At 43.3% G+C, this 25,960-nt stretch overlaps 1 protein-coding gene and 1 non-coding gene across 8 annotated transcripts in view; one reads left to right on the forward strand and one right to left on the reverse strand.

Annotated features, from left to right (window-relative positions):
• Nucleotides 1-25,960, forward strand: part of TEAD1 (TEA domain transcription factor 1) — a 247,965-nt gene that overhangs the window by 115,050 nt on the left and 106,955 nt on the right. The window lies entirely within an intron of this gene.
• Nucleotides 241-315, reverse strand: TRNAI-GAU (transfer RNA isoleucine (anticodon GAU)). The gene has a single exon. It is a non-coding gene; the product is annotated as a tRNA-Ile (tRNA).

Genomic DNA, 25,960 nt, shown 5'->3' on the forward strand with positions numbered 1-25,960 from the left:
CTCCTGACTCCACTAGCAGTGTTTATCTTTATTCTCTTCTTCCTCTTTCTGGGGTTTTCCTCCACTCTGCCAATTTTACTATCATGTCTGTGCAAAGGACTACCATTTCCCTTCCAGAGGAATGTCTTTTCATCAGCTGAATGCTACTACATACATTCAGAATGGAACCCACTGACTTCTCTTGTTTTCTGGCTTCCTTTTTTTTTTTTTTTTTTTTTTTTCCCAATTGTTTTGGGTAGTTGGCTGGTAAGGGGATCTGAACCCTTGACCTTGGTGTTATCAGCACTATGCTCTAACCAACTGAGCTAACCAGCCAACCCATGGCTTCCTTCTTTTGTGCTAGTGTATCCCATCTTTTATTTTTCCAAGCCTTTTGGCTTTGAAACCTTCTAGTTAGCCCTACTATTCAGTTTTCCCTGTGGGATATATATTCAATCCCTGACTTTTCCATTCTCCTTTGGAACATCTTTTATATGTTAATTTTTCCTTACCATTCTCACCACCCAAATCCTAATTGCCTAATACCTAATTGAACCCCCGCCATGCTTTTCATTCCTGCTATAGAAATTAAAATTACCCTTTCATTACATATATAATATATAACATACATATATAAAAATACATATGTAAAATAAAATGTAACTCTACCTATATTCCCACTGTTATCTTGTGCTACTTTCCTGCTGGTCTCAGCTCCAGCCACACTATTCTTTTTGCTTTCCCCACACTTCCTTCTGTTCCCACACTCTGTGATTGACAGATAAGAGGCCCCCATGGAAGTTTGCTGACTGCTGATTGGAGGTGATGTGCATGCCTGTCTTCTGGACAGCCTGCCTCCTCGTGCCTGCCCGTGCTTTTCCTGTCAATGGAGACTTCCTGTTTCAGTTCCATCTCCACCAGGTCTGTCCTGACCACTCCATCCTGCCTTGATTTTTCTCGCTTTCCTTCTAACTGGAAGAACACTCATCTTGTCTAGCACCTTTTCATTAACTCTGTTGTGATTTCACTTATATTGATGTTTAATGTGTAATATGCCAGTGTTCTGTTTCCCCAGCTAGATTGGAAGCTCCCTAAAGGCAGGGCTCAGTTGGTGTTAAACTGTCTTCTTCAAGGCCTGGGATTTGATTTTTGTTTTTTCCCCCACTGCAAGGCACAGCTGTGCATACAGTAGGAACTCAGTGCTTCTGGTCAAATAAATGCATGAAGGGAATTGGAACCTGTGGTGGGTATATTTATTTAAAAATGTAAATCAAAAATGCCTTATGATGTATATGTCAAAAGTAAAGTTCTCATCTGCAATTACTAACGGGGAAAAATACCTTGTATTTACAGTTGAATTTGGCACCAAAACAGGACTGGTCTCTCTTCCTTTGGTACAAACATTGTAGAATCCTGAGTGTCCTGTTTCTGCAAGAGGAAGTTGAGTTTCTGTGGAGGTGGTGATTCTTGTTGGATATCCGGATGTGGTGCCATCCACTTACTAGGGAAGAAGTCAGCCATCTAGTCTCAGGTCATGAATTGGTTTTACTTTTCTCTCCTCCTCCCCTGACCTCTCCACCTGGAGAAAAAAAAAAAAAATCTGGCATTCTGCTTGTTGGCACCCTGTTAGAATAAAAAGATTAGAATGCTTTGTGTCTGCTTACTCAGGTGAAGTTTGGTATGTCCTACTAGGCTTCTATCATCTGTGGACCTGTCATGGGGGCTCAAAATCTGGTTATTATGGAAAAATGAAGAATACATGTTTATCTTCTATTTGTTTATTTACTTACCTATCTATCAAATAAGAAATGTGCCAGGCATTGATCTAAGTACTTTACAAATGTTAACTCATTTAAATTTCACATCAGCCCTGAGAAGTAGGTTCTCTACTCATTATCCCCATTTCACAGATAGGGAATCTGGGCACAGAGCAGTTAAAGGGCTTAACAATCACACACCTAGTTCAGGGCATTTTTTGTTTTTTGAAAAAAAGAATCTTAACAAATACTCTTTTTCATATTACTTGGCCTCTAATAATTATTCAGGTGGTTAAATGTCTGTTATTTGCAATTAGATGTCTAGTTCTATGGCTTTTATCCCCATAAATGATTCTGGTTCCTTTTTTATGGTCATGGCTGTACTTGTATTTCCTTCTTAAGATTGGCAACAGATGGGGGTGTGCGTGTGTGTGTGTGTGTCTGCGTTTAAACACCTACTAAAAAAATCTTCTGTAGTGCTTTATAGTTTATAATTGCTTTTTCAGATATTATCTCCCTTAGTCCAACAATCCTGGTAAGAAGAGTTATTATTCATTTCCATTTAACAAATGAAGTAAGTGGCTTAGAGAGGTTAAGAGACCAAACTGTGTCCTTAATGTGATTAGTACAGTGGAATTTGAATCCGAGTCCTCTTAATCCCTGGTTCTTCCCACACCATTATGTTGCTTGTAACTTGGGAAGTCCTGTGGTCTCTATTGTTTTTCTTGAAGTTCTTTGCTTTTTTTTTTTTTTTTTATAACCTGTATCCCAGGCCTATATGGTAAAATGTGAAAGTAGGGGGATTGAGAGTGCATTCTTTTTGAAAGAGGGGGTGATTATCAGATGCCACAAGGAATTTTTCTTCCCCATTTTTCTTTGATAACAAAAGAGTAAATTATATAGGATTTTTCTTGGTATCTTTGGACTCAGGAACCCCAGGAGAATAAATACATAATGGTAATAATTAAATACAACATACAATAAGGGAGTGTTCCCGGTTTTAGTTGCACAGGCTAATAAAGCTGGGTGAAAGAAGGTTTTAAGGAGCTATTTGAAGCTGGGGAGCCCATCTGTTATGTAAATACATCTTGTCATAAGATGATTACCTCTTGCACCCCAGAGCTAAGTAGTCTCTTTTAGGAAAGATCTGCAGTCACCCAGTGCAGGAGAATGAATGAGTCAGAGCTCTGAGTTCCAGTCCACCTTAACCTCTTAGCTTTGTGATCTTGCATAAATGACCCAAAGGCTGTAGCCTTCAGTTTAGTTCAGTGTAGCAAGCTTTTATTGAGCAGCTATGTGCCAGGCACCATAGTAGGTGCTCCAGGTAGAAATACAAATGAGATAAGGCTTCTGCTGTTGGAGAGTTCTCATGCCAGTGGGGAAAATTGACAGGAAACACAGTTATTGTTCCTGTTATGCTGGTGATGAGGTGGTGGGAGGCAAGAAGCCAAGCTGTAGAGCTGGCTGTTAATCAGGGAATGCTCCCTAATGTGCTCATTCAAGGTCAGCTTTCCTCCCCTCTCCTCCTCCCACTTTTGTTTTCCTGGCTATAGGCCCTCCTTGATCCCTGTACTTAACATACACATGGGGACAAAAGGAAATGTGATGAAAGTGAATGGTGGCATGAAAAGGAAAAAGATTCTCAGGAGCCATGGTTTTCTCCTCTGGGGTGGAATTTGGCCTCACTCTGGGAATACCACCCCCCACCCCCCAAGCACCATGTGCTTCCCCTAGCACAAGGCTAATCTCAGATTTGTAAGTGTCCTACTCTATGTATATATCTTTATCTTATGTACTAGCCTAAGAACTCCTTATGAATGGGGTTGGTTACATCTTAGTGTTTTCAACATTGGCACTGTGCTTGGCACAAAGTTGTTGGCTGATAAATTCTATTGAATACGTGGATGGATGGGGATTGCTGGAACCACAGCTGGAAGGAGCAGAGGAAAGAGAGATTGAAATGAGAAGAGGTGAGATGCCCTTGGGCAATGGCTGATGAAATTTAACCCAGGCACAAGGGGTTTGGGCTGAAAGCCTTATTAAAAAGCTGCCGTCTGCAAAGCAAGAATTTAACTCCTTGGTTTCACAAAAAAGGACTGAGTTTATCCCAGACGTTGGGGCAGGATTTGACAATTGGGCCAATCCCTGCAATTTTCACTGTAGTGAGATCTTCTCAAGTTCTACATGGTGATTGGTATTGATGGGCCATTGTGGAGAGGAGGGTGCTTGGTATGGTGGAGAGAGTCACAGCACAGACACAAAATCCCCTTTTCTCTTTTCAAGAGGTTGGCCGCAGAGGTAGAAACTAGGACCTCCAGCAGTTTTATCCCATTTTAAAGAAAAGTAGTACATTAATGGAGGTTTTAATTAATAGCTGTGATATTTGAGTACTTACTATAGGCTAGGAACTGTAGTAAACACTTTAATTCACTGAATTATCTCAGTAACTCTCTGAGTTAGTATTAGTATTCTTATTTTGCAGATGTGAAAACTGACACTCAGAGGGGTCAGTATTGCATTAGCTGTGGGAACCTTGGTTTGAACTTGGGCCTGTTTCTCCTAAAGCCCACACTCTTGGGTGGATTTCAATGATCCAGAAGATCATGGACTTTCCTGAATATGTTTGTGTGCATTGTCACCACAGAGTCAAAGAGAATCGTATTGTATTTCATTCAGGATCATAATGTGGTTAATCCAGATTCTGCCTCTGATAATGAAGGTGGGTTGTTCACAGGCTATATTGATCAGTGATTCTTAAGATTAAAAAAAAAAAACATTTGATTTTGTTCTGGGGAGGCAGAGCATATCACACAATAGATAGTTGGGTTTGACATTTACTTAATGTAGATTTATTTAGTGTGAACTGAAATTAGGCTGAGGGCTAAAATAGGCACTCTTGGGTCTCTGTGGAGTGAAATAGTCCTCACAAGAAGTCTTTGGTCACTATATTCGTGCTTGAGTTTAAATATTTGTGAAGGGAATATAAATCTTTGGTTTTAACTGGATATAGCTCAAAGGTCAACCCGTTAGCACAGAACATTTCAGTCTCAGGGCACCAATATAACCTCCAAGTCCAAGTTTGAACCAGCCAGGTCAGCGTGGGTTGGTGTCCGAGGAGAAAATCCCTCAGTGATAAGTCGATTACAATGAAGTGTGTTGTTATTATTTATGGAGTGTCTGCAGTGTGTGGGGCTTGGAAATAAGGAATGATTATGGTTTTTGTTGTTTGTTTTTGAGAAATATCCACTTTTTTACTTGAGGAAAGTGAATCCTGAAGAAGGGGCAGTTTATCTATTCCCTTTGAACTTATGGGCTTTTGTTTTCTTTAATAAAGCATTTAAAGTAGAAAACATTATTTAAAACAATTGCATGTCTCTCCCCCGACCCTTCATTCAGATAGTTCAGTTTTGTCTCCAGGCAGGGATGGAGATACTATTTAGGAAAGTGCCTGGCTAGTGGCGGTGGTGGGCCGGTTCCCCTGAATCTGTGTTCCCCTGTGCTTCGTGCTTCCCCAAGAGGTCCTGGTGGTCAGATGCTGTTAATCCAGGTCAAGATGAAGAAAATGCACTTTTGTCATTTCTTTAGGCATGTAGCAAACCCAGCCGGGTCTCAGGTATTCCAGATATGAGCGATGTGCGGTTGTGCAAAGCTTGAGGCATTGCTCACTCGGAGATACAGAGGCCTGCCTGCCCTGAGCCCTTTGTTCTCCTGGTTGAAAGCAGTTAATTAGCAACTGTCTCCATAGCAACTACCTCATAGTCCAAAAACATTGTCTAGTTTTTCAGTTTAGCTTATCACACTGTTTACCTGAAGGGCTTTTCACTGCTCTGAGTCTCATTTGAGTTGGCGGCATGCCTGTTGGGGAAGTGAATTGTCAGGATAGAAAAAACACCATGGTAGCAAAGAGCCCAGGGGCCTCGTCCCCACCAGGACCGACCTGGGCTCTGGAGTAGGTGAAAAAAAAGTTGTGCCTGCCTAACATTTTCACCTATATTTTTTGGTTTGCCAGAATACTGCCATTCTCTCTACCAGGCCCTGAACTGTGAGGATTTTTTCCCTCCCATTCCCTGAGAGGCTTGGTGAGCTCTTTAATATTCCCTGTTTATAGTACATTTCCATTATTAGTCATCTCGAAACCCCGGGTGTTCTCGGCCGCTGTACATTCGAGGAAATTTCACTTCCCTGAGGGTCTTGGCATTTCTGAAAGCCCTTGGATGAAGGATTACAAGTCTGAATGTGAATTAGAGCAGCTTTGTTTTTACTCATAATGAGGAAGGGCTTCTTTCTTACCTGTAGCTTAGATGGGTTAAGTGGATTGTGTGTGAGAAGAAGGCAGCTTCAGGAGGCTTGTTGTTAGTATAGGAAGGGGAACTATGGATTTTCCACAAGCCAAGCAACAAAGATAATAATTTTCTTGGCTTTTCATGTGGATTGAGTGCTGACTGTGTGGCCCACTGTGCTGGGACTTTTAGGAGCTTTATCACAAAGGGGAGGTGGGAGGGAAGGAAGACAGTGGCGTTTCCTGAGTGCCTACCATGTTTCTGTCAGTCACTGAATGGGGTCTCCTGTACCCCAAAGAGTAATCCTGCAAACCAGGCTCTAGTATAAGTAAGGTAAAGACGGGAAACCAGTGTTCTAAGGAGTGGTTGCCTGCCCGAGGTTATCAAATTCCCATCCAGATGTGTTGGTTTTATGGGACACAAACTCTCATCCCAAAGTATTGAAGCCTTGTGCCTCTGCTGGTGGGGTTGGGAATTGTACGTCACAGATGGCAGTGCTCTGGAAGACGTTTGTCATGGGGGCTGGTTAAATTTGGAGGTGTACATGCATGATCAGTTCCCTAATTATATCTAGGAAAACTATGAAGCCCAGCTATTTTGTGAGTTTTTCTTGGGACCTGTGTTAAGGTAGTAGAATTTAATTTTTAGGCCCATGCACCAGAGTTCATATGAGGAGTCTTCAAAAATTTTACGTTATCTTTTAATTCCATTTTTCAATGAACTTTTTGATGTACCTTTGGATACTTAAATAAGTGGCGTTCTCTTCAAAATATTAACTTGGAAAGACTCTGTCTTATGATGCTTCCATTCTTCATACCTTTTAAAGGAAATTCTGTGGGGGTAAAGTGCTTTCTAAGCTTGTGACATTTGGCTTTGAATTCAATGCAGCAGACCATTCTTGAGCATTTAACTCCCATAAATGTGTACTGACAAGTATGGCTTTTCCCTAGTGGTAATCACTTGGTCCTAGCATGAATTCACTGAGAACAGGTCCTACCAGGCTAGCTTCTTTTCTTTTTCTGGTAAACATATTAAGCAGAAAACTGCAGTTAATGTAGTAGGTAAACAAGCATTTGATATGATTTTTAGTTATATCTACTTTGTCAAAAATAGAGACATAGTCTATGAGCCTTGCAAAGAGTATGATTTGTGATGAAATAGGAGATCATTTCTGGTGGTTGCTCTCCTGTCTTCTGCACTGGCTCACATTTGCATGCTGTCCTTTGTGGAGATAATACAAAGCCTGGAGAGGGTGAGCATATTCAGCGTGGGCCTGATTCAGAGTACAAAAACTCTGCCCGTGCTGGAGGAATGGGTTCATCTAAGAAAGAGGATACTGTAGAGCGATAAAGGTACCGTGAAGTCCTGGTATAAGGCAGTGAACATTTGACTCAGCAGTGCTGTGTGGTTTTTGTTGACTGTGAGATCATAAGTTCATAAATGTGGCTTCTGCGGAAGTGAATGTCATCTCAGCTGTGTGGATAGAGGAGAGGACGCTCACCATATTAGAACACACTTGGAGCTGGGTGTTCTGTCTTCTTTCCCTCCCTCCCACATACTGTGTGCCAGGTACCTTTCTATGTACTAGGGACACAAAGGTGGACAAAAGAAAGCCCCCTTTAAAGAGACTGTAAATTGTGGAGCCTCTTCAGAGGAGAACAACCCAGACAATAAAGAGAACAAGAAATCACATGTCATACCCTGCAAAGAAACAAGAGTTGTTTTAAAAGATCTGAAGGATGGTCATGGGTCAAGAAGAAGCAGGTTTGCCCTGTAGACCCTGTATATAATGGAAGCATCTTAAAAGGCAGTCAAATTTTGTCTCAGTTAAAAAAGATTATTTTCTAATAATCCTACAAAGGTGGACTAGACTTTTGCTTCAGGATACAAGTATAGTAGGAAGTGTTTAAGCAGGGGTTGAGTGACAATTTGGTGGTTCGCTGTGAAGATCAAACAATATAATGAATCTCCTTTAAAATTTTAAGTCATAACAATTCTGTCACGGAGCAGGCCTGTTATCTGCTTGGGAGACAGATGCTAGTAATGAAGGAAGATATGTATCACAATTAACATGCCTACTTTATATTATTTATTTATCTCTTTTAGGGGGCAGCTGAATACAATCAATTTAGAGATGTTAGGACATTTGTAACTGTAGTTTATGAGATGAGCAATTTTTACTGCAGGAAATCCTTTTCTCCAGAATCACAACTCAGATCCAGTTCACTATAGTTGTTATGTCATAATTATATAGGGTGCATGTCTAATTCCTTAACCGAGAATTAAAGATTATGTAATGTTTCCTTACTGAATATAAATTATTATATTGTTATAAAGGCTGTCTCTGATGTAGAACCACTAAAGTTGGGGTCTTAGATCTACCCATGTTGAGTTTGTCCTTTTTATTTGCAAAATACTTGATCTCAAAGATGGTACAATTGCCATGAGTGATAGACGTAATAGTGATCTTTTTGCTTTTGATAGTTATGCATTGTGGTTTTAGGACAACCCATGGGGTTTTAGAAATTGAGACTATGTCTACAGAATCATGTGTTGGGTAATTAGATAAAGATTAGTAACTTGTTGAAGCATTGATTGATACACAGTGTACCTTCTAAAGAATTGATCTATTTAAATCAAGGTAGTTTTACAGCTCCATTTGTTGCTGCTCTAGGTTGATTAGGTGGTTTTATGAAGTTTCTTTTATTTTTTCATTAGGAATTTGGTGAGTGTTTTCTAATGCCTGAATTGACAGACTGGTTTATAAATTTCGAGGGTCTGTGTTAGCGTCTCATTTGTCCATTTACGATGGCAGCACTTTCGTGTTTGGATGTGGCCAGACTTGCCTGTAATATTTATGGAGCTTGAGACAAGTGGAAGTGGAAGCTCTCATATACTATATGTTGAAATATATAAAAGTTATAATTCAAGTTAATAAACTCTTAAATAAGTTTTTCTAACCTCCTAGTTTGAAAATATACCTTTGTATTAACTTGGAACCCAGGTTCAAATTTAGGGGCCTGCCTCCTTCTCTTCCTGCCACAGTTTGCATCTGAAAACATGTGCATATGGATATTCCAGACTGCAGGAGCAAACCCTCCTCCTCTCTCTGCTCCCCCAAACAGCTGCCCCTGGGCACTCCTTCCACTGAAGGGTGCACATACCAGTGACATAAGACAGCCTTTTGAGAAAAGACTCAGTGAAGTGGCCTGCACAGGCCTTGGAAATGGAGCATGGTTCTTGGTCTGAGAATTCTGGAGTCTCAGGTTCTTAGTCCATGGTATAAAAGATGGGGGATGGGTGTTTCAATGGCAGGGGGCACTGTCCCTTGATCCTCAAAGACTTGTCACCTTGGGAGGAGGAATGTGGCCAGAAGATGACTAGAGCAGGGCCCTCTAAAGTCTAGAGCCCACATTGGGCCCTATGGCCAGGTCTAAGGACTGTACTGAATATGGATAAAAACATGGCCAACTTCCAGCGGCTTTCAAGTGTCTGACCTTGAAACTGAGTAGTTTTAACCAAGTAGTTGGGTTGGCCTAAGTAACTTGCCCTTTAACCTTGTGAGTAATCTAAACATCATCATGTTCTGAGAGTTGAATAAAAAATAGGTGATCATTGTTAGGTCAGGTTTGAATTCTCTCTTATTCTTTGTAGACATGCAGATATGTGCTATGAAGTTCCTGCAACTGTGAAATTGCCTATAAGAATTGCAGGTTGTGCTGAACAATCAAATGAATTGGTAGGGTGGCTGCCATAGGCAAAATCCTGAGGCTGTTTGAGGAAAAAATTTTACCAAATGTAACTAGTAATAAGTGGGTTGCAATAAGAATCACATGTAATACAATTTTCTGGGGAAGCAAATTGCATTGCAGGTTGTTTTAAAAAAAACGATGTGAAAATACTGAGCATAACAGCAAAGACAGAAATGTTATGCTAGTTTTCACAATAAAATTCTCAAATATGAAAGCTCTCCCTTTTTGCAGAAGTATTTGCAAGCAATAATGTTTGTATGTAGATCAGACTAAGGTGATTTTTGTCTGAGGAGTTTTTAAAGAAAGTGAAACTGGCCAATGTTTAGTGGGGTTTTTTGTTGTTGTTGTTGTTTTGTTTTTTGATTTTTCTTTTTGCCAAAGTGTATAGTTCTATTTCTGTCAGCTCAAAATACAGTTTTATTATTAGGAGACGAATTCTCCATAGGATACCTTAAAATGTCTTTTTGTGTATGTAACACACGGCAGGATGCAGTGTAGTATAATGGTTTACTGTGGAGGGGGTAAGTGCCAAAATCACAGTCCTGGTTCTTGCTCCTGGCTCTGCTGCTTCTTGGTTACCTGTGTAACCTTGGGCAAGTTACTTAACCTGTCTTCAAGTTTCAGTTTTCTCATCTGTAAAATGGATTGAATAATATAGTGCCTATGTTATAAGGTGGGTGTAAGGATTAAAAAGTACAGGTGAAGGGCTTAGTGCATAGTCAACATTCAGTAAACACAAACTACAAATTGTCATGAGCCTCCTTGTGTAAGGAAGGCCTGAGGGTTTATATAAAGGTAACATTTGATGGTAAAAGAACCTCTCCAATAGAACCTATGTAAACTCCAAAGGAATGCGAGGAAACATTCCTTCTCTTAGGTTTCACCTGTTAAGTTGTGGTAGGTAATGCTTTGAAGTGTTTGGCAGTGACTAGCCCTGGATGGGTGCTGAGAGCTGCGCTGGGTCCAGTGGTTGCTGTGTCCTGCTTTCCATCCTAGATAGCAGATTGTAGTCCTCACCCATCTGCAAAAAATCCTAAGTAGCCAGAATCTTACATGTGATTTATTGCTTATCCACAAAGTGGTTTTGAAGGGTATGGTTTTCCTCTTTGGGCATAAAACATAAGAGGATAAAGGAAAAACTTAGTTTCTTTTTCTAAATGAGGAGAGTACATAGCCTCAGAAAACATGGGGAAAGGATGAGAAGGAAAATTATTTTTGTTTCTGAACGCACTATTCATTCCATTTCCCAAGTAACTTGTGGCTATCATTATTTTTAGTGATTTATGCTTAAATAGTCTCCCCTAGGAATAATCAAATACTGACCTCAAATGTAGACGGGGAAATTACATGTCATAGCAGGCTCATAAAATAGATCCCAGAGTGAATCTGGGATTGGCCACAGAATGGGGCAGCAGACCTCCCGCAGGGTGGCATTCCTGTATCCTCAGCTCTTCCCTGGAGCCTTCTCTAGTTGAGGCCCAAATGAACCACCACGGTGCAAGAGTCTGACCTTTTCTGGAGTAGCTGCTATTTAGTTGGTTTCTAGCAGCCCAAAGTGAAGGCATCTTCCCTGCCTCCTACCTTTCCTCAAGCCTTGTTTTCTTTCCTTTGTAAGAGGGGAGACAGTAGTGCTTAATGTGCTCTGAAAATAAGATGTACCAAGTATGGGACTGCCCAGAGAATGCTAGCTGCAACCCCACACCCCATATTAGTGGAGAGGTGGACATTTTCTCTAATTACTAAGCCTCTCTTTATCTTTTTTTTTGTGACAGTAGGGAGAAAGCAACAAGTGTGATTCACAGAATTTCCTGAACAGGCACAGTTTTCAACTTTTCTGCCCATAGTCATCCCCATGAATGTACTTTAAAGTTGTCAACTGTGTTTTCTTTCTCATTCTTGGTACTGAAAAAAATTAACATGAGTTTGTTTCCTTATCTGTAGAATGGGGAGAAGAACAGCCACCTCATAAGGTAGCTATAATGATACAGGTAAAAAGCCTGTGTGATTCTAACAAATGCTGTCATAAAGGGGAGGAAGGGACTGTGAAATCCTATTCTGAACTGGAAATTTTAATTCTGAGCCTATGTTAAGAAAAGCAATGGGTCCCATCCCAAGCAGAAATTAAAATGTTCTTACTAGATATGGCATAAGCACTTTCTTTCTTAGTGAGTGTGGTCATTATTAGAGTTAAACTCTTCCTGATGTAGCAAGCAGGAAGGAGTTTGCAGACCCTAGGGACACGCAAGTGAGCAGGCTTTGAAGGAAGAGCAGTGGACCCTCAATGATGGGTCCTCTCACCATCCAGTCCTGGTCCTACTAGACCCCATAGGTCATTGTACCTTAGGATGTTAGGTCCTCAGCTTCCTGATTCTTTTTCTAGTGAACTCCTTACCGTGACCTTCACACAGTAGTAGAACCTTTAATCCCACTCTGTATTGAGGTACATTGGATCCAGAAGATTTAAACCCATTGCTGTCCACATTGGTGGCACGAGTGTTAGAGGTAGGGTGCTGCATTGCAGTCATGGCTAGTCCTCATTTGTGGACCTGGCCTTGTGTCTAGTAGGCAATCAAGAAGTGCCAGCTGGAGGAATGTCACCAGTGTGGTTGATGTCCTTGTGTGCACATCCCCAGATCTTCAAAGACCATATTTCTTGATCTAGCCACAAGAGCTCTCCCCACTCCCACCCCCTCTCCTGGCAACCTTAGGTACAGCCAGGACTTTGGGCCCAGCCGTCCCTCACCTCCGTGGTACTGCCTTTCTTTGCAGCAGGCATAAAATGACAGTGCTGCCACTTAAGCCTAAGGAGGGGCTGTCAAAATCCAACTTCCCTGGAGACTGGCTGGGCCTCCACTAAGATCCATGGAGTTTTCTGTATGCAGGATGGCTACTCGGCTCCAGTTCCAGCCAGAGGAACCAGGCTTTACCTCGTGCACCCTGAGCCCTGTGCTTGTCGATCAGTCATGTGGCTGTGGAAATACTCCTGAGGCATGAAGGAAGCTTCTCTGGACCAACAGGCCAGGGAAAGAAATAAAGAACCCTCTTTTCATAATCCTAAGAAACTAGTAACAGGTGAGAGCTTTTTTTTTTAAGGCATGAAGGAGCTTGGGGATTTAGGTACAAATGTATGGATTCTGTAACATTTTCTCTGTGGGGGTCTAAGCCTGGGAAAACGACCAGATTGTACTCAGAGACATTTTCCCACATTTTCTCAAACTAGGGGTGTGCTGGGAGAACTCTGGGCTCCTTGCTGACAGGAGAGCTCAGAAGCTTTGGTCTTTGGGCTCTCTGCCTGAGGCACGTTTTCCTCCCTCTCCACGTCCCACTCAGTCTTCTGAGTGTCTTTGCAGATTTAAGATTTTTGCTGTGACTGGGGCTGTCCTGCACCCTTGGGTCCAGCAGTGTCACCAGTGATGGGTTGGTGCCCAGCACTAGGTCTTTTGCGATGACAAGCACAGTAGATGGTGTCACCATGGAGGTTCCTCATGGTGAAGTACTTCTATGGCCCTTGGCCAGAGAGGTCTCGGTTCTGTGCCTCTAGGGAAGTTGTCTCCTTTTCCCTGGCCCTGAGATAGGTTGTTGGGGCTGCTGACTCTTTCTCCTCTAGTGACTGCTGGCAATTAAGACTTCTTTCCCTAGACTGGCGAGATGGCTGCTCTCATCTCAGCCTGTGAGGCTGGGAGTCATTTGTGTGGAGGTGGCCAGCGGCTACTTAAATGCTCCATAGCTATAGAGGATGTTAATTGAGAGCCTTCTCAGCATCCATTCTCCTCTTCTTAGCAAAAGCACACAGGCCAGCCATCCCTGCCCCAGTCTGTTAGGTGCTGTGGGTGAGATTGACCTCACTTGGGTGAGGTGGACCGTGACTGACGTAAGTCAAAAAGCTATGTCCACAGAGATTGGCTGAGGGATGGTACCTGCGTGGTCGGAACCAGTGAGATAGAGGAGATACCTTTCTGGGACTCCTGGAAAAGTAAAGCTTTCTTTCACTAGAGCTTTTGGAAGAGTCTTGCATCCTGTGGATGGTGTGTGCGAGGATGTGAGGTTTGTAACTTTGGTAGCAGTTTTCTTTCATAAGGAGCCTCCTCCACATGAGCAGAACTGGTCACTGGTTGGAACCAGTTACTAACGTAGTGGGAGGCAGGTGTGTGGTGATGCATCTGAGCTGCTAGAATAAGACTTCTTAGTTAAATGAGCCACTGAGCCCCCTATTGCCTTTCCTTGCTTAAAAGGCAGTTTTATTGTTTCTTGGAACATAGTAACCTGACATTAAGACCCTTCCTGTTGTGAATTTGTTGAGGACTTTTTCTATAAGGTCTTCTCCATGTCCCATATCAGCATCTATGGGGCCAGGGATCCTCCCTCAATCCAGAGCAGGGCTCCCACCTCATGCAAGGGGGGCATGCCAAGCAAGAGTCAGGGCCAGAGAGGGGTGTCTACCTCCCTGAAGAAAGGCATCCTGAAGTGGGACCCAGAACCCAAGGAACAACTGTGAGTTGGAATAGGGCAGTGGGAAGTCTTAGGGAAGTGGCTTTGCCCACAGTGGAGTGGTCCCAAATCCACTAAAGACCCCAGGATGGAGATGTAGGTCCTTAGTTATCACAGATTGTGTGTGTGTGTGTGTGTGTGTGTGTGTGTGTGTGTGTGTGTGTGTGTGTGTGTGTGTGTGTGTGTGTGTGTGTGTGTGTGTGTGTGTGTCTGTGTCTGTGTCTGTGTCTGTGTGTGTGTCTGTGTCTGTGTCTGTGTTGGGGAAGGGGGATTCCAAGCTCTATTGAGTCTAGGGTGTTGTAGATGTAACTTCTTCTAAACTGGGTCAGAAACCAGCAAGAAGTGGTCTCTGCCCTTTTGCATTGTGACGCTCTTGCCGCTGTGCTGAAAAGAGCCCCTCTAAGCCACTATTTGGTTGCTGATTCTGACATATACCTATGACCAGATCATCTCACACAGATCAGTTATATACCAGCCAAAGCTAACATGCTCAGAAATACTGTCTTATGATACACATGGGCTTTTGAGCTTGTGGCTTTTGGCTTGTGGTTCTGGACTGAGAAAATTGCTTCCTGGGTTTACAGGGATGGGAGGGGAAATGACCCTCTTGCCACCACTTACTCAGTGATGGCTTCCTGGGGTGGATGCTTGGGGCTAGATGTGAGTGAAAGGCAGGATTTCAGGGATTAATTGGAAGAGTGCATCCCTACCTGGTACTGTCATTATTAGAATCCTGAAAAGGTGACAGTTAAAAGAGCACTTAACTATCCGCTGGTCACTGGGGAGATGGAAATGATGAAAGTATTTGTCCCTGTGCTCCAGGAGGTCTCAGCTTTATGTGGACAACAGATCTGTAATAAATATAGGGACAGTACAGGGAAAAATTCACATTGGCACAAGCTTTTAAAAAACAAAAATTTTTAAATAGAATTCTGAATTATTGCTTGTATTCAGTCTTCTTCCAAATACAGTATCTAATATGAAACCTATGAGATTTATCAAGAGAAAGCTTAGTCTAGGAGATGCTAGAAGCACAAAGTTTTTCTTGAATCCCTGTTGGTAAGTGTGAATGCACTCAATTCAGGACCAGAGGGTATCAGTCAAATGTCTTCACTGAATTACTCCCTTTGGGGAAGTGGTGGCTGAGTGCTCCTCCGGGTTCAGGAATGCTGAGCTAGTGAATTATGCCTAATAGGCTGCAATGCAGGTCATCTCTATACCCAGTGAGATTTCAAATGCAGCAAGAATTCAGTAGAATAAACTTTTTGAAGGCACCTGGCCAGACTGGGAAGAAATGGCTTAATGTAGCAGGTGCCTGGTATAAAGGAAAAGGTCTGTGATTAGTGACCATGTTGTTCTGAACTAAGAGGGCACATGGTGAGTATTTATGGGCAGAATAGCTGGTGTCCAAATGCTTCTGGTGAACCTTTATCAGGGGGTTCCATGGGCAGACAATGGCCCAGGAGCAGCAGGCAAACCAGACAGGTGGAGCTGGCTTGGAGCTGGAAGGGAGGGGTCCAGTCCTGGGTGAGGATGTTGCTGCATAGGATGGTGGAGCTGTAGAGGCAGGTGCCTGGGGGCTCCCTTGGAGTCCTGGAAGCACTTCTACCATTTTGGATGCTTGGCAGCCAGGGCAACTGTTGGGTATTTCTTTTCCCTATGAAATTGTGGAAATGCCGTCTTTCAGTCACCCATTGAGAGAGCTGCTTTAAGAGAGTTTCAAGTGATCCAAATAAGGGATTGGAAGGAGGGAGGTGTTGAAGAGAGGAAGCTCCATGGCCCCATGCTGCCCTTGCAGCAGTTCGTGTGGGCATCCCAAGTGTGAGCCTGGGGAGATAACAGTTCCCAAACTCTGTGTGTGTGCGTTTCATTTAGTGGTGCTTTTGATAAGTAGCATAGTGTTAAAGCTAAGAACTGTACTTTTCTTTTCTGGAAATGGAAGATGAGGAGCCCAGAAGCCTCTCTGTGAGAGAAGAGCTGTGTGACTTCATGTGAACTACTTAACTTCTCTGAACCTCAGTGTGTACCTTCTTTGTAAGGCTGTGTAAGGATTCAGTGAGATGATATCGGGTATTCATGACACCTTTGGCTCGTAGCAGGTACTCTACGTGTCTGCTCTCCTTCCATCCTCAGGGGTTGTAGTGGTGCTGGAGGGTGGTGGCGTGCCAAGCTGCAAGTGCATCTGGGTCTCCAGGTTCTCTTTGGACTTAGCGTGGGGTGTGTCTCTCCTTTAGCAAGTCGTCCCTGAGTTTACCACCCAAGGTGGAGGAGAGAAGGTGGGGTCCAGCCAGGGTCCAGCTGGGTCCTGGACACAGTTGGGAGGTGCTGACCACAAGTCTGAGGCCCTGAACAAGTGCTACAAGGAGGGTGTTTCTTTCCCCATTGGCACTGCATCCAGGTTCTCTGCAGTTGGACACAAGCAAGCTGTTCTGGGAGCTGTGTCTCATTCCCTTTACCTCCTGCTTGCTGCCCACCACCCTCACTGGTCACAGGGCTGACGTGTAGGGAGGAGTGGCAAGTGGCCTTGCTCACAATGTATGTTGTTGTATACCCTCTGTGGAAGGAAGATGTCTGGCAGAGGCCAGAGACCACACTCTGACTGTTGAGGCCACATCCGAGGCCTCAGGGAGGCCTGGGTGCCCCAGGAGTGCGTAAGAGCTCTGTCTTCAGCAGAGACAGTGTCCTGGTCCACTGGGGCTGTGTTGGAGCGCTGGTTCTGCTCTGGCTCTTGAAGACAGACTTTGTTCCCTTTGAAACAGATGTGTACATAGCTAACGGCACCTTAGAAGGTTGTAGGAACCAATGTAAGAGTGTGTGAGGGGGCCTCTACCAGCACTGAAGAGGTGCGGTTGAAATCCCTGGTCCCCCTTTAGCCCCTGTGGCCTATCTAGAGAGCTCTACATGGAAAGGATCCGATCTTCTGTGACTGGGCCAGGGAGGGTACCTTTGGCTTCAGGGTGCCTGAGGGGCTTGTCCCTGTCACGAATGCCAAGGCTCTGCCCCAGTGTCATGGAGGGGAAGAAGAGATCAGAAGTGATTTGGAAGTCAAATAAATAACAGCACTGAGACTCTTTGCACATGTTGTCTCATTTAATCCCCAGCCTCAGGAAGGTCAAGAGGTTTAGACAGGTTAGGAAACTGGTCACACGGTAAGCGAGAGAGCCAGAAATCTTGATCTCAAGTCCAGCCACCCTCCGATTGTCCCAAAACATTGTCTGTACATGCCTCTCCACCCATCAGGGAATGCTACCTCCACATGGGCCAGGCATGCTTTTCTCTTTCATTACTCTCAGGAACAGGCACCTAGTGCAGAACTGAGTCTGGTAATGGGTGCTGACTAAGAGCTTAATGGAGATGTTGCTGATAAACCACTGTTGAAAAAGGAAAGACGCAGGCAAGCTGGCCAGCGTCAAAGCTGGTCTTTGTTTGTGGGTACAGGGTGGGTTTCATTCTGTGGGCTGCAGAGCTCCTGTCCCCAAATCTCAGAGAGGATGAGTTGAAAACGGAATCTGTGTTTCTCCCAGCGGCCTGGAAGACTGGCTCCTGTGGCTGGGAAGCCTCCCCCTCCTCCCTCCCAGAAAGCTTGGCCACTGCCTCATTTGCAGTAGAGACCCTCCAGGAAGAGGGAGGGCTCCCAGCTGCCTCTGGAACAAACAAAGCTGTCCCTGCCCCAGCGGTTTCTTTCTGGTTTTTGTTTTTCAAAATGTTCTAAAAATCCTGCTTGATGGTAGGACATTTAAAGTAATTCAGAAAATATGGACATTAAGTATAGGAATCTGGAGAAGAAAAAAGGTCTCAGAAATGTAATGGATCCAAGCTGCAAAAATGTGAAAGACACTTGTGTGGCTGTGTGTGTGTTGACCTTCCTCCTTAATTAAAAGTGGGCACGGACATGATGTCATGTCTCTGGTAACAAGTGTTCTAGGTGAAAAATTTAGCTAAATATAACCAAGTAATAAGTAATTACAATGACTGGGTGATGATTGGGCTAAATTGTATGCAGAAGCTCAGGGATTTGACTGTCTTAGAGGGTGTTGGTGTGTGTACTTGTGTGTTGCCTTTACTTTTTTCAGAACACAGATGGGGACAAAGAAGAAATTTCTTGTGTGTTTTTAGCATTGGCGTGCATAAGAGAGCAGGTGTTGGCTATACCAACACATGTAAGTTGTTGCCTGCCTTAAAGATCAATGAATTCTTTCCTGTTACTTCACTGGCTCAGGGCAGAGAAGGAACGCAGTGAGTTAAGATTATAAATATGACATCAATCTAATCTTTTTAAATTACTTGTTATATAGGTTTTGATTTGCCTCTGACCAAAGTCTTTTAGTTTTTCTGAAGATTGAGGGTTCTTGTGAACCCAGGCAGGGCCTCTGTGAAGGCTGAGCAAACTGGGGACTGCCCTGTGTTCCCTTTTGTGTTGGGCAGCCATCAAGGGCCTGATGCCAGGTGTGTCCTGAGCTGAGCTTCTGTGTGCCATCCTGCACTTGAGGGGTTTCTTATCAACCTAGTACCATTGCAGCCATGTCCACTTGGGCTAGATGGAGTCAAGTTGCCCACCTAGCCACTGCCCTCTTTCATTCCAGTGTATGAGTGACCACATTCCCACTAGGTCCTCTGGAAATCCCCTGTAAGGTTTTGGAACAGCATTCTAAGAATGGCTCTCGTACATGGTCCAGTTTTCAGGGCATTGGAGCCAAGATTTTGGTCATTTGCCCCAGGAGCCCCTTTTCTTGTGCACATTTATTTTCTAGGGGATTTCAGGGTTAGTTCAATAGCTTAAATCATCCCGCCTCTTTTTTGGTATTCCTAGTGGCTTATGAGCTCAGAGTAACTGAAAACATTTGTCAGCTTATTAGGTATATTTCCATGTTGGGCCCCTAATCCTGGAGATCAGGAAGATGTTCTTTGGGATGAACTTTTTTTCTCCTGGTGATGCCATGGACTGGTGCAAGAAAGAGAAAGAATTTAGTTTCTACAGACAAGCGAGGTGCAAGACTTCCAGAGGGAGAGGGAGAATTTACACCCTGTTGCTATTCCTTTACCACATCTTTTGTGCAAATCCCAGTGCTAGGGAAAAGAATCTCAAGATGAGTAAGTCCTGGTCCTGCTCTTGAGATGCTCACAGTTTAGGCAGGAGACAAAGTTGGACACAGATTACTACAACGTTACAATGAGAAACCTATTCTTCAAGATGCCTTCTCTGGTCTTCAGGGCAGTGTGGCCAGAAGCCTGCTGGCTTGGAATGATGTTTGTTCCCATGTCTGATGAAGGGTTCCCTCAAAGCCTATGGGAGGGTTGTGCACACTGTGTGATTAAAGAGAAATGTCTCTTGTGTTCACTAGCTGCCAGATCAGCAGAAACACATGCCAGGCACCCCTGGGGCTCACACTAGTGAGGAGACTCTTATTCTTTCAAGCCTTGTACTGCTGGGACTGAATTATATTCCCTACCACACTATTATTTCACCCCTTCGAAATTGGAATTTTTAATAAACTATAAATTTCTTGGAATAAAGGTACTTCAGAGCATAGATAGCTTGAACTAATTCTTCTATCATCTAGAAATTAGCAAATTTTACTTTTCAGGGAGGTGGGATAAACTTATGGTGGTCAGCAAGAAGGGGAATAAATTGCCAGCATTTGGGATTTTTCTGTTCTTGTTTATGGAGAGAGACTGGCATGGACTTAATTCCTAACTTATTGATCTCGTACCCTATTTCAATTATTTTGCCTGATCTAAACATTTTCCCTCTTTTGTCATTTACACCATCTATCACATTTAATGCGTTCTGCACCTTTGAGTGCCAACCTCTTCAATACCGTCGACACCATCATCTATGTGCTGTCCAGAAATGAGATCTTGGTGCCCCCAAATGAATTATGAAAAGCTTCTCATAGTAATATAATTGATCCACTGTTGGCCACACGTATTAAAAAAAAAAAATCAATGTAATGTGTTAATATTTCATGAATGCCCACGTTGCCAGCTCTTTGCAATGGGACCAAACTGTAGAGAATGAGAATTGTTTCACAATAGCCCCCCACATAGACAGAGTGCCAGGAAAGAGAATTTGGGGTTGACTTTAAAGTTTGAAGTGCAGCAGCGCCATTGAAAAACAATCCTCTGACTCATGTCAGATTGTTATAATTATTTAATGCCCACAATGCAGCCTTGTCCCCACGGATTTATACTGGAGAGGTTTCTTACCCACACATTGTGGTTATTAGCTGCAAAGAAAGCGGCGTTTGTTTATAATGACATGGGCTATATCTGTATGGCAAAGAAAACACTGCAGATTCTGTCTTCTTATGAAGGAGGCAGGAATTTGGCAGACAACCTATGGGAAATTGAGAGACATGCTCTCATTACTTTTCATGTATGTGGGTGGTTGCATCCAGTAACCATTAAACACCTTTTATTTTTAACCTTTGTCCCAAACTCTTAAGAGAATGAAGTTGCATGCTTACTTTTCATGCATATGATATTATACAGCTGGTGTGCTTCAGAGTGTCTTGACTTAATCTTACAAACATGTTCGCTTAAACTCCTTTCTCTAGGCTCTACATCCTGCCTCCATTAAATTTGGGGTCACAAACACTGTGTTTGGAACCACTGTTAACATTTTTTAAAGAGTGGATATGTTTTGAACAGTCCTCACATGGCCACATCTCATTAAGCCCTTTCAAAGGACACTGGAATTTTTTCAGAGACAAAAAATAATTGAGGAAGTAGACTTTGGGGCCTCTCTGGGGACATATCTGGTTTTGAGATCAGTGGTGATGCCAGTGGCCCAGAGTCAGGGCATCTGGCTTCTTGGGAGATAAGAGCTCTTACAGTTGGAGAGGGTCAGTCAAGTCCAGCGCCTCAGCACTGCCCTTCAGTCTGTGTCTTCCTTTGGCCCCCTCCCTTCTTCACTCACATGGATCTCTGATAATTGCCTGTGCTGTCAAAGAAGGTTCAGTATCAATGTATTTCTCAAGCTTAGAGGGCAGCAGGGAGACACTGAACCAGAGTAGTGTGAAATTGTCCGGAGGCACTCACAAGCTGGGGTGTGCAGATGCAATTGATAATTGTACCGGAAATACTTGTAACCTTTATCATGCTTAGTGGTGGGAATGAGAAAACCTGTGTGAGTTAGCTCAGTACTGACTTGGGACCAATATGAAACAACTGAATCCTCTTAAGTTTTGCAAGAGAACTATAAATGGAAAACAGACACAGGACATAGGGTACAGTAACAATACATTTTGAACCTCAAATCACAACTCATGGTATTTCATGGTCTTTTTGTTGTTTTCTGGTTCAACTGGGAGTCTGGGAGATCTATGGGAACTTGGGGTACCTTTGATGGTTTATGGAAGCCAGAAAACCTAAACACTGGAATTGGGATTGTCCTGGGAAGTCTGGAACACATGTTGACTGAAATATTGAGAGTGATGCAAATGAGCCATTTAAGAGAAGTGTTTGCACGTCAGCATGTTCCTCTTGTTTCCATGACTAGATAGCTATACGGCAGCATTGTTATCACTGTGGCTTGTGCAGAGGTGATTTTTTAAAAAAATTGTCAACCTCATGCTCTAACCAACTGAGCTAACTGGCCAGCCTGTTTTTTAAATTTTTTTAAAAAATTAGTTTCTTATATGAGTATTTACTTTATAGTCTTTCATTTAACAGTGCATTTATATCTTATGCACTTTTACATATGTATGTTGTATTTCACAGTAACAAAAGTTTAAAGAAAAGGTAAAAAAGCAGTCTTATTTTATATGTTGGCCCAGTTTTAAACCAGTGGAGATAATAGATTGAAAACATGTTGTTCCACAGACAACAAAGTGGTGCACTGATTTTCACATGATCAGTATACACTCAAAGCCTTTGTTTCCTTACCCTGATCGGCACCTCCTTGAGGGCAGGGTTAGTTTCTCATGCCTCCTGGGATTAGAGGTATGGAAGTGAGTGAACAGTGGCTGGATGCGCAGGGATGTGGTGGCTGGAGCTCAGAGCCTTGCAGGGGGGAGGGTAGGAGGGTTGAGGGGGAGGGAGTGGCAGCTGTGGAGGGCTGTGCCATGGGGTATAAACTGCTGCATCAGTACAGAGCCACACAGCACAAGTTTTAAGTGGGAGCAAAGGTTTTAAGTGGGAAAGTACATATGGGGGGTGTCGCATGACCTGGTTTGAATGAAATACACCCAAGGCTCTTGCCCTGCAGTAGTTTTCTTCAACCCACATGACACTGCTGTTCTGGGGGAGTGGAGAGTGGCTTCATCCTGATGGCAACATCGTGGCTGTGGGGCCTAAGAGCCATAGGTGACCCCACCCCCACCCTCCCACGGGGGCATTCACAGCTTAACCCTCTCATAGCACTTTGTCCCTTGAGAAGAAAGGCACAGTTGTTTCTCCTTTCTTCTTCCTCCCCCACCCCCAGAGCATTCTCCTTCTCACCCAAACCATGATCTCAGACCTTAGGAGTTACAAAGTCAGACATGTCACGGAGTCTGTTTGAGATCGGTTGTCCACATTAGTGATGAAATCGAAACACCATAAAAGAAGCCTTTGGAGTATGAACTTTCCAGGGTCATTAGACATGCTTGGGTTGAGAGAGGAAATGCGATTATACGAGAAGAGTGGAGTACAAAGTAGTGCCTATTCCATGATCATGGCTAGAAGAGAACCCAGACAAATGAAAACCCTTGGTTTGTTTGTCGGGGGTGTGGGATTGTGAGTACTGCTTTCCCAAATTAAAATATGTCCATAGTTATCATGACTTTGTTGTGCCTTTGATGTACAAAGAAATCAAATATGAACAGTCTTAAGATGACAAGAGTACGTCTGAAAATCAGGCTGGGACCCCAGGCTGTACATCCCTTCAAGGGGCAGAGAAAGGGCTTGAAGATGAGGTAAGTGTTCATAGCCCTTTGGGGGTTCTGTACCTTTCGGCATGCTTTGTTTAGTCTTTGCCTCCTCTCCACTAGCCTGTCAGCCCTTAAATTGGGGTCGTAGATCCAGCTAATGTCCAGGCCTTCAGGAAGCAGAGCCCCTGTTTCTCCAATTTGTTTACTTCTCTGTTGTCATCCAAAGCCAGATTGTTTGTGGGGCACCTTGCCTTAAGGGCCCCAGCATGATGAGCCAGAGTAGAAAGGTCTGAGATGATGCTTTCATGGTACTTGATTCTTTCAGATCAGTAATTTACCATTCCTAATATGAAAATGAGGGGTTCAGAGTTTTAAATTCTGGCCCTGATTTTATCACTTTCTTGCTGTGTGACCCTGGTCTAGTCCCCAAACCCTTCTGAGCCTTAATCTTTTTTAAAAAAAAAAGGTTAATTTGATCACATGACATGATACATGTGAAAGCATTTAGAAATTGTTAGAGCCATATCCCCCTGTGAGAGAATAGTTTTGTTCATAATTGCATCATAATGTGGACACAGAGGAGAGTTAACCTCTGTCAAAGGTCAGTTTCTCAGTCTTTTCATCTGTGAAATGGGAACATGACTGAGGCTTTCCTTGGGAGTTCCCTCAACATGCAGGTGCAATTTAGAACCTCATTACATGACTCTGGGGTAGTAGAGTAATTCTGGGATGGAAGTAGGTCACTTCCTATCTTCTTGTAAGGAGTCTAAGGCATATGGGTTGTACTGGGTGTACAGCAGTCACGTCCATCCTACAATAGGTGGCCTCTGGGTGGACTTGCAGGCCACATCTCATTTCATTCATGGCTTATCTGTTTGGATTCCATTTGGTCATGTGGGCTGGGGTTGTGGTTATGAGTGAGTAACCACCTGATGCCCTCATTATTTTTCTGTGATGTGTCACTGCAGACATGAAGTTGGTAAACAGTGTGGGAAACCTAGTAGATGAGGTGGGGAGCCTGATGCTGTAGATCTCTAGTCAAGGCCAAGTTAGACTCACAGAACAGGAAATCCCTGTTTCATGTGGGAGCAGAAGTGACACAGTGCCAGGGAGACCACTGAGGGTCAAAAGCCCTGACTTCAGATCTGCCACACACTGGTTGCATGATGTGTTGACCAAGTCAGTTCACCTCTTTTCAGCTAGGTTTTTCACCCAGTAAGTTGTTATAAAATAGGAAAATCAAGAGAGAAGATGAAATGTTAGCAATTACTTCTGTGATGTGGAAAATGCTTTTGGGCTTGAAAATCTTAATGTTTGCATATGTGTGCATTGAGGAAACAATGTCCATAAATTCCATCATCATAATATTTTTATAACTCTTTATATAAATGAACTCGTTTTAATTCTTACAACTACACTAGGAGACACCTACTGTCATGTTCCCATTCAATAAACGGGCAAACGAGGGGCACGGAAGTTAAATCTCAGAGCCAGTAAGTGGAAAATCTGGAATTTGAACCCAGGCAGTCTGGCTCCAAAGTTACTCATCCTAACCATTATGCCAGTCTGTTCCAAGTTAGTAAGTCCCACATAAGCTGGGTGTGATATTTCCCACTTGATATGTTCTCATTCACTTGGCAGCATGCCAACTTTATATGCCACTGTGAGAGGAAGCTAGTCTGGGGAAACTGAGCTTAACTTTTAACATGAAGATAAAAAGAAAAGTTCCATTATCAGTAGATTTCTTAGTGCTCTGGGGAGAATCTCTCGGTGCTCTGGGAATCTCCATTGTCTGTAGAAGCTCTCCTTCTGAGCATCCCAAGTTACATGCTGAGCTTCATGGAGACTGTCCGCTTCTCTACGTTCTTGGGGATTTCATGTTCTCTGGGACTTCAGGTACTGTGCCTTTGTATATTGGGGATATCACAGACCATGGTTTAGTACACACTACTTTGTCTTGACGTCCTTCTTTTCTACTTTGTGGAAAATGCCCAGATCTCATTTCATGTCTTTTAAAACGACATTTCAGTGAGCACACATGTGAGCATTCTCTCACTTGACCTACCTCTTCCTCTGTCTGCATCCCCATTCCTTTTACATTTTCTTCTGCCCATTTTCTCTTCCCTTTCTTTTCACTCTCTCCTTTTTCACTTTCTCTTCTTCTTAACTATTCTGCCTCAACTGTAGAGAAACTAGATGTCTAATTTCTCATATATTGGCCCTGAGTCAATTGAAATATACATTATCTCTCTCACAAGTGTAGATACAATTACTGAAATAATTATTTTGAAAGAACACAAGATGCACATATCCCTTGCCAGACAAAGGCTTTGAGGGAAATGGGTGTATGTTGTATTCACCCTGTCACTACTGCCAGGGTGAGGGCTCAGATATTCATTCTAAGCTTCCCATCCTTGGTTTCTGCACAGGAATCCAAAGAAAGGTAGGAGGATAGAGGCCTTGCCTGTGGAGTCTCAACAAGGCGTGGAGCTGGGGAGGGAGACTGGGGCAGGGAGGTGTCCTTATGCACATACCCTCAGCTCCTGTGAGCTAAGCAGAACCTCAGACCTTTCCCCAGCCATGCTGCCTTGCATCGTGTTGTACAGTGAGCCCTGCAAAAGGAACTTTTGAATGAGTTTCAGGAGTGCCCTCATTCTGGTATCAGTGTGGTTGCACAGATAAAATTAGCATCCGTATTAGTAACGCCCAACCCAGAGAACCATGCAATTATCTCATGATTTTATTTAATGACTGTGCTCTTTTCAAAACTTATTGGGGTAATCTTCAGAGCATGTCCTGATTACATGTTGTACAGACTATATAACAAGTGAACTAAAAAAGCAATTCAAAAC

Source organism: Cynocephalus volans, chromosome 4, assembly GCF_027409185.1.
Source record: "Cynocephalus volans isolate mCynVol1 chromosome 4, mCynVol1.pri, whole genome shotgun sequence".
Lineage (NCBI taxonomy): Eukaryota > Metazoa > Chordata > Mammalia > Dermoptera > Cynocephalidae > Cynocephalus > Cynocephalus volans.